The sequence below is a fragment of the Dreissena polymorpha genome, chromosome 16 (assembly GCF_020536995.1).
Source record: "Dreissena polymorpha isolate Duluth1 chromosome 16, UMN_Dpol_1.0, whole genome shotgun sequence".
NCBI lineage: Eukaryota > Metazoa > Mollusca > Bivalvia > Myida > Dreissenidae > Dreissena > Dreissena polymorpha.
The window spans coordinates 31656852-31666079 of NC_068370.1; the positions used below are offsets into that span (position 1 = coordinate 31656852).

At 31.6% G+C, this 9228-nt stretch overlaps 1 protein-coding gene across 1 annotated transcript in view; it reads right to left on the minus strand.

Moving 5' to 3' along the window:
• Positions 1-3818: 3818 nt before the first annotated feature.
• Positions 3819-9228, minus strand: part of LOC127862768 (uncharacterized) — a 39331-nt gene continuing 33921 nt past the window's right edge. Inside the window, exons 3-6 of the transcript XR_008040785.1 lie at positions 5559-5666; positions 5167-5206; positions 4932-4975; positions 3819-3883 (exon numbers count right to left, since the gene is read on the minus strand). The gene's annotated coding sequence lies outside the window, so the exon portion shown is untranslated. The remainder of the gene's footprint in view (positions 3884-4931; positions 4976-5166; positions 5207-5558; positions 5667-9228) is intronic.

The window sequence follows — 9228 nt, forward strand, 5'->3', positions numbered from 1 at the left end:
GTTGAAACAAAAACATTTTCTAACAAGATTTCTGTTCTCGTTTACATTCGATACACTCGATTATCATCGCATGACGTCAAACAAGGGAGATAATTAAAAACCGACAATAACTGAAAGGGTCTAATGTTTGCTGTGTCTTTGAAAATGCAATGAAACTACACGTTCTGCTAACGTGAGCTGAAAACTGGAAATTTTTCTTTAAGGGATTTAATAAATTCAGTCCTTTTATAGAACGCGCACAAATATGTAAGATACTTACGCCTGTACAGTGCATACGGTATAGCTCTGATATCCAATCCTCAAGTGCCTAGTATATTATTAAATACTTAATTATAAGTTGTAACAAGTACATGCAAAGTCGTAATCATGTGAAGGCTATTTTATCTATTCAAATAAAATTGAAAACCAAGTTGATACAAATAATACACAAAAAGCAATAACTCTCGCGGCCATTGTATGGCAGTTTATAACGAGACATAGACATTTCATTGTCTTCAAGTATAACATCAAAAGATGCAGCTAAAGCTTCACACATATGAGTTAGAAAATAAAAGGAATGTATACCTGTACATATAATAAATATTAAGATATTAAGACTGTACATAATAGCCCACCGGATACTATATACGCGTGTCGTTTTTTTGCGCAAAATTATGCAAAACATGCCAACTTAATAGAACTATTTTCAATTTGAAATACGCACACAATACATATATATACATACCAAAAACAATCGACAAATATGGGTACGCTGAATACAAAGGTAACGAATACGACTAGTATCATTTCACTGTGATGAAGATGAAGCTGAAGATGATAAGAAGCTGATGATGAAGTTGACGAAGAAGAAAAAGATAATGATGATAAAGAAGAAGAAGAAAATAAAAATGAAGATGATGATGATGGTGGTGGTGGTGATGATGATGATGATGGTGGTGGTGATGATGATTATGATGATGATGATGATGTTGATGATAATGATGATGATGATGATGATGATGATGATGATGATGATGATGATGATGATGATGATGATGATGATGATGATGATGATGATGATGATGATGATGATGATAGTGATAGTGATGGTGATGATGGTGATGATGATGATGATGATGATGATGATGATAATGATGATGATGACGACGACGACGACGACAACGACGATGATGATGATGATGATGATGATGATCTGTCAAAATGTTTTCAAATCGATTTGTTTGTATGTATTTATTGTTTATTTATTAATTAATTATTATTCAAATAAACGTATGTACGTTGTCGTTAAAAGCTGTGAGTTCCATAAACATTTCGACACAAATTATATGGAATATATGAACACAATAAACGTACGTCTATAGACGCCAGTTGAGTCTTTTAAAACTTTCCTATCATGTATAGTTTATTTGTAATGAGAAAACAAACTAATCAAACAAAAATATTGATAAATACACGTGGAAGTATCTTGAGATAACGGTATAGGCTAGTGCATCCTCTACTTATTTATTTTACGTTATTTTATGCAGTATCTTTAACAACGCCAAGCGAAGGAAAAGCTTCAAAAAAGCATGAACAAAGAAACAAAATACACATAAACGCTGCACAGTTTGTGTATAAGATGCATTATTACGCCTTTAAGCTAATATATTAATATGAAAATATAATATAAGTTCATTTAGATTATTTAATTTACTGTGCTATGTTCTTAGCATTTAGGGCCTTCCATAGTTGTGTCTCTATAGTTTTGAATATCATCATAGTCATTGTCGCCCTTCTTGACATCATTGATGGAACTACCTCTGCAAACACGAATGCACAGAGGTCAATTGTTGTCAAGGGATAACAGTGAACACAGTTGCCGTAAAATAATTAACAACACATGTATAATTCGTGTTCCAAAACAGCTCTTACCATTATTTAAAGATATTAATGTCGATCATTATAAGCGCCATTTATGTAATACACTTTTTTATTACATGTACTTACATCTGCTGCTGAGGTGTCATTTCATCTACAAAATAAATAAAGTGATTATAAAAATTCTTAACAAAAGTAATTTATTTTGTATATATGTCATAAGAATACAAGTTATTTAAATTAAAAACAATTAACGACCTTTTAAAACATATTTTGTACATAGCAATTGTATGTGTTTATGTGCTTAAGTAAATGCATTTGCGTGTCCCCTGCTTTCCTACACTTGTTAACTAAACTGTACGTATAGTCATCTGATGCCAGTTGTGGAGGTGGAATCCCAGTGGGTCTATATAAAAAGACAACACAGTATAACAGTACAATGTATATGATTATCACTTTGAGGTGTTTGTGTGTCTCAGTTTATTATGATATGAAATGAAAGTTTGAACAAAATTTATTTCCATCAACTCATTGCCAAGACATGCGTCATGTCTTTGTTAGAATGTTTAACAGTTGCATACAATGAAAAAGTCTTTTAGCCATTCTTCATGCGCCAACATATGAAATCAGCAATTAAATCAACATGTATGTAAATATACGAGGTGGAAAAAAAAGGTTTGTTCGACGGTTTCGTTTGTTGCAAAACAACTGCGAGAAAACCTGTGTCAAAAATGTAACCTCAGTATTTGTGGTAGGAAGTAAAAAACGCCGTTAATATCATACCAAGCAAAATTGATAAATAATCAACTTGCTCGTTTCCATCGAATACTTACTTTGAACTTTCTGGTTTCTTGCCTACTGCAACAAAACAGTTAAATAATGAACCATCTAGAATGAATTGAACAAAAAAAATATTTCATGACATGTACAAAGAGCAGATACAAAGACATTTTGACTGCAAAAGTACAACATTATTTTAGTTGTATAATAAGTTTAAATTTTCAACCAAAGTATGTCAACAGTATGCATTTATATCGATTCCAAACTTTGCGTTAGATATATATGTTAGTATAATTTTAGACGGACATAAAAGGAAACGAAACGTGTTTCTAAAAATCTTACATTTGTTAACCACACTGTACGTATACTCTCCGTCCACTTTCAATGTTGAAGGAGGGACATACGCTGCGCTGAACATGTGAAATAACAAACACGGGCATTGCATACTGACCAGCATTAATTAAGAAGTGTATATAATTATTTATATTTATAGTTTCTTCGGAAATGTAATCAATATTCAACTCAGAATTATCACAAAAGGACATTTAAGTACACTAACCAACAATTATAGCAGTAAAGTCACAATCACCTTACAAAATACATGCAAAATGAAGGCATTGATTTATCACCTTATTGAATTATTTATTCAACAATCATATCCGTACTTACATGTCAGGCCTTGCTGACGCACCTAAAAGTAATTTAGAACAATAGTTTCAACACGTTACACAATCACATACATGTTATGGACTAAAAACATATAGTAATTGCAAGCTGGTGTCCTATGTGAAACGACATTTAATATGTTCTATAATAAAGCATCCATCTATTGAACTTAAACACTTGACAAAATACTTTGACTTTTCAATGTTTCGTTGGTGCTACTGTATGTTAGATCGTCGTCTTCCATTTGTTGAATGCGACACTCATCATCCTCAGCACGACGTAAATCGCTGGACAGAAAATGCATTTTATTAGTTACTTGACTTAAAACTTACAGCAAACAAAATTAAAACAATATAAAGAAGTGAAACTCCAGCTGCTGGAGCAGTATTGAATTTTCATTAAAAACAATTAGTTGGTCCTTTATTTAAGGCAAGTGACCGATTGCCCAAACAGTACAAAACAGCACAATACAGCACAATACAAACCAACATAAACACAAGACATAAATTCATTTAGACATCATTATTATTAAACGTTAATTTACTCAATACACGTTACCTTGCCAATTGTGAATTGCATTCTGAAAGATTGTTTTTTTTATAATGTCTACTACATTTTAATACACATTATTATATTTAAATATATATGTAAGAACAAGGCAGGCGATTTGAAACATTTAGCAAAACTAATCTTAGCATAGCGATTTTAAATTAAGAAAAGCGTTCAAAGATAAACATTACTGTACATAATACCATTATAAACTTTTAATCCGAATTTAGCTAAATTTTGAATGCAGCATCAATATAGGGTATACATGCGCATCCTTGTCCTGGCAATTTTTAATTTTCAAGACGTTATGGTCATTTAAATATAAATATGTCAATTACGAAAGGATATTTCTTTACCGCGTGCGATCTCATGAACTACTTATCCGAATGTGATGAAATAACTGCCCTTTGAATACTATTACATAGGTGCGTTTGACCTCTGGTACTAATAATCCGAATTGTATGATTCGTCAGGATCCCTATTAAGCAGACATGTACCTATTTTCAGATTTCTAAAACTAATGATCCGATAATGATATACGCATATTGAATGTGGTTACCCTCCCGTGAGATTTCAGGGAGTTATTGTCCCATAGATTATAATTGTTTCCACAAATTTCATACAAACACAGGTAGCAGTGTGGTCTACCAGCAACTAGCCGTTTTACTGATATTCTTTTTGTCAATAAAAAGTTTATTTTGGGAATCCTATGGTGATATTTAAGGACAAATCCAGGACTAATTTGTAATACTCCTTACGGACAGCTTGCCTTCGTGTTAAGTGTAATTGTTAAATCGTGAATAGAATATAACCGAGCGGAAAAGCGTTCCATAACATAAGAACACGCATTAACCCGTTTCTAAGCCTGAAATATTACGATTGTTACGTGTGGTTTATTGTTTCGAGCATAGAGGATCATACAAGAAAGTGAACCAATCATATAAAATTAAAGGAAAACAAGCGAGCTATATTCGTATCTTTTGACTATGCCCTTAATAAACAAAATATGAATTGACTAAATCAAGCTAAAATCTCCATTTGTTCCTCTAACCTAAACGCGAGTAAACATAAAATCTTACCTGTATCTTTTGCAAAGGAATATATACTGTCATCAGGTATCGTGCTAAACACAGAAGACGAAGAAAACCATTAATTCTATGGATATTGCTGATTGTATGCGACATAAAGTGTTTTTAAACTGAAGCTTTTGTGTTAAATATACTTGACATAACGCCTTACAAAATAAATTGGCCCATGACTTAAACACGCGTGTTATTGTGTATCAAACATATCATATTGATTTCAGTTACTTACACGATGTTTGACTCTAGCGTTATGTCTTCTTTCGGAACTACTGGAAAAATGTTACTTACTAAAATATACATGCATTGTAGATGTGTGTTTAATTGTTTCACATAAACACGTATAAACACCTACAACGAGTGTGTGTTACTTTTAAAAACACAATCTTAGAGAACGACAATAAAGTCCGCCTATATCACACATATACTGTGTGCCTTAGCGCACTTTTGATGATTTGTATTTGTTGTTGGATAATATTGATAGTACGACATGGATGAATTCATAATTGAAAATACTTTTCTTAAACATGTAAAACAATTGTTCATATATGACAAATTACGATCAGTTATTTAAATATTACAAAGTAAACCAAATTCTATTAAGAAAAACTGAATCGTATTCACCGTTGTTCTGTCCACATATGGAGAAGAGTTTCTTACGAAATATAAACAGTGCCATGCCGATGTATAACAATACGAATGGTCCGGCTATTTTGAGAGCCAACTCTGTCACTGCAATACCAAAAATTTACAATATTATGTGATTATATTTCTTTTTATACATGCATAACCATGAACATTGTAAAATACAAGTCATCTTTATAACACAACTAATTCAAAAAGAATTTATAAGAAACAGGTGGTTAGACACAGCATTTTTCAAATAAAACCAGCTTTCAATAAACTTACAAATGCTAAAAGTTTATTCGAGTAATCAATTTTGAATGCAACCGTAACACAAACTATGGATTTTTATGAGAAGATCAAGTACTACGGAACCGAAAACTCTTATAATTTGAATAACATCTGCAAACTTCATAGCGTATTCTTATGGTGTTCTTGGATATTAGGCTCAAGGTATATGCATTCATATACTCAGTTAAGGATCTTTGGTAAATTAGTGTCTCATACACATTTCGTTTGTATATGTTTAAACAATGTGAGGTTTAAACTTTGCAATCGCAATTCAAATGATGATTTACGTGGACGCATATACACCTTTATTATTAATTTATAAATCAATACATACAATCTTACATATAATGAGATCAGAATTACAATTTTTTAGCCGGGAAAATGTTGTGTTGTAAGTCAAATAATAAATAAGTTCACGGTGGGAGAAATAGTAACTTTTATTCACGACAATCGTTATTGATTTCTTTATGAGGTATTTTGTGCATCAGTTAGAAAATGCTTACTCAATGTGCCTGAACCACGTGACTTTTTCGGCTATGTGTGGGACAATCGAATGTAAACAAAACGTCGCTTCAGGTAACGTGTTTGATAATTTCTTCATTATTTCAAAACCATTTTCAAAAAAACAAAGACGAGTGCCCGGTCATTGTCAAAAGACACAACTTTGGTAAGTTTGCGCTTAATTAATTAAGTAATTTTTCCAAAAAGTGCAACCGCGCGCTTGCAAACACACGAAGTGAAATGCTATGCGTGGTATATTTTTTATTCTATCAACAAAAACGTTGATTGCAATGTTGTCGAGGGTTTAAAAAATAGGGCGGACATTGTAATTCTTCAAAGAGAAGCTACATACATTGTATGTTTGCGCAAATACATCTAATTCGGAGTGTGTGTGTATAAATGTTATACTGCTATGTGTGGGACACATTTTTTAAATGCTATGTGTGGTATACAAGAATTTGCCCGTCAGTTCTGCATTTAATCTGAACACAGTTTTGTAAGAATCTAGAACATAAACTTTAGTGTGTCCTGAAAAAATATCAAATTAACCAAATGTTACATTATTGAATACTGAAGTAATCGTGTAATGATTAAACAATTTATGTTTAACTGAACATAATTCTTATAAACGCATACATGTTATGTTGCAATATAATATTTCTTTGTTTTACTTATTGTCTTTAAATAAATATAATGATTGATATATCTGCCTGATTATTGAATTTGGTCCATTTTTTAATGAATGACATAGAAAATAAGAGCACGTGCTTTAAAATGGGTTTTACTTCTATTGTTTTTCAGACTTGAAAAGGATTAGTCGAAAGATCTGTAACGCTTTTAAGGTTCGAAGCTGTGTAAGAACTACATGAACACCATCAAACCACACGGAAGGTGATATGTGGCAAGTTAATTATCAAAACCACAGTGACAGAGACAGGGACCCCGCTTCATTCTGTGATGTTTATGGAAAGCTGTTTCAACTAACTATGCAAACATATCATTTAACATGTATTTTTGCATAAGCAAAACAAAGCGTGTGTATTGATATGAGTGTATATTTATGGGTTTTGTATCTATGTTATTACTAAAATTGATTAGATGAATATAAAATCTGATTATGTGTGTTAATAAAACAGGTGTTTCATAACAAATAACAATTTAAATCCAATGATGCTTGTTTGTGGTCTATTCCAATATCATCTCCATATGAACATCTTCGAATCCAATAATGCTTGTTTGTGGTCTATTCCAATATTATCTCCATATGAATATATTCAGTATATCAAAATAAACACGTCATCAATAATAACATTACTTGATAACTAGCATGCACATGTACCAAAAGAAATTAAAGCACCAAATACATAAAGAAGTACATAAGTATTCACAAAGAAATTGTTATCAGTCAATTTATGAATTTGCAAATCTTGCTATTCAAACATATGAATGCTCCAATTAAGTCATAACAAATTATCATCGCCAAAACGTCTTGACTTGTGGGGGTTATTATACCAACAAACATATTGAATTGCATCAATACTTCATTTACTCAAATTCAAATGAAATCTGAATAACTGAAAATAGTTTGAGATGTCTAATGAAAATACTCATTCGCCCCGGTCATTAAAAGGCGCTGCAAGATCTTGTTACCACTGCACCAAGTAATTAACATTAAATCATATAATATTGTTCAATTTGTTGAAATGTCAATTTTTTATGTAATGTTTACTTTGATTGTTTTCTTTCCCTGCAATACTTGCACCATCTGGTTATAAAACAAACAGTCATTTAAACTTTGGAACATTTACTATACATGTTTGTATATAAAAACTTTTCATTGATCAAGATAGCAGTACGTCTCTTGAAGGTGCTTACAAAAATACTTTAATCTCCCTGAAAAGAACAAAATACAAATGAAATAAACTGTTAAACTTAAAAAAAATAGCATGAGTGATATATCAGATAGCTCAATAGGATTTAGATACAAATACGTGATTTTCCAGAAAAAAAATGTTATTGATCCTTATTCTTATTAATGAAGAAATTGTCAAAAACGTTACCTGAAGCGACGTTTTGTTTACATCCGATTGTCCCACACATAGCCGAAAAAGTCACGTGGTTCAGGCACCTTGTTACTGTTATTTATAGTATTAACGCAGAACGTTCAATTCAGCATTATTTCCTACCCGCACCGTATTGTCGTAGGTTCGAAGCTTCACAATTCAAATGTATTTCACCGATATTTACACTTTTTTGTTGTACTTTTGTAAACTTATGATGATAATCTGTAAAAATAATTATTATGCCGTTATTGCGGTTTTGGTTTCTATGTGACTCTTCTTTTAATGATATACAACAAAAAATCGACCACAAAAAACAACAATTACAAACGTGTCTTAATGTATGTCTTTCGTATTCATTTCTCTTGAGCTACACTAAATATAATGCAAACATGAAATATAACAGCCATTTTCGTATAGAACATCATAAATTAGAAATGCATATGAAAAAATAAATCGGCCTCGATTTCAACCATTTAAATGTTTACAAACTTAAATTTGCCATGTATATCTCCTAAGAGTTTCAAATAATACAACGCGAACACATTTGCTATTGTTGTATCCGTATATGGACTCTCTAAAAATGTCATACATGGCAAGTCGTAATGTAGTCGTAATATCATCGCTATTTCATACACGAATTAAAACGTACCCTGTTATTAAATCCTTTTAAGATATGGAATTTTATTTATATTTATATTATTTATATTTTACACATGGTATTGCGATGCTTTGTGGGGACATGGCTCTTACACGAGGTTTTACAAGTTAAACGCAAAATACCGATCGTGGTATTTGCTTGAAAAAATTATAAGTAT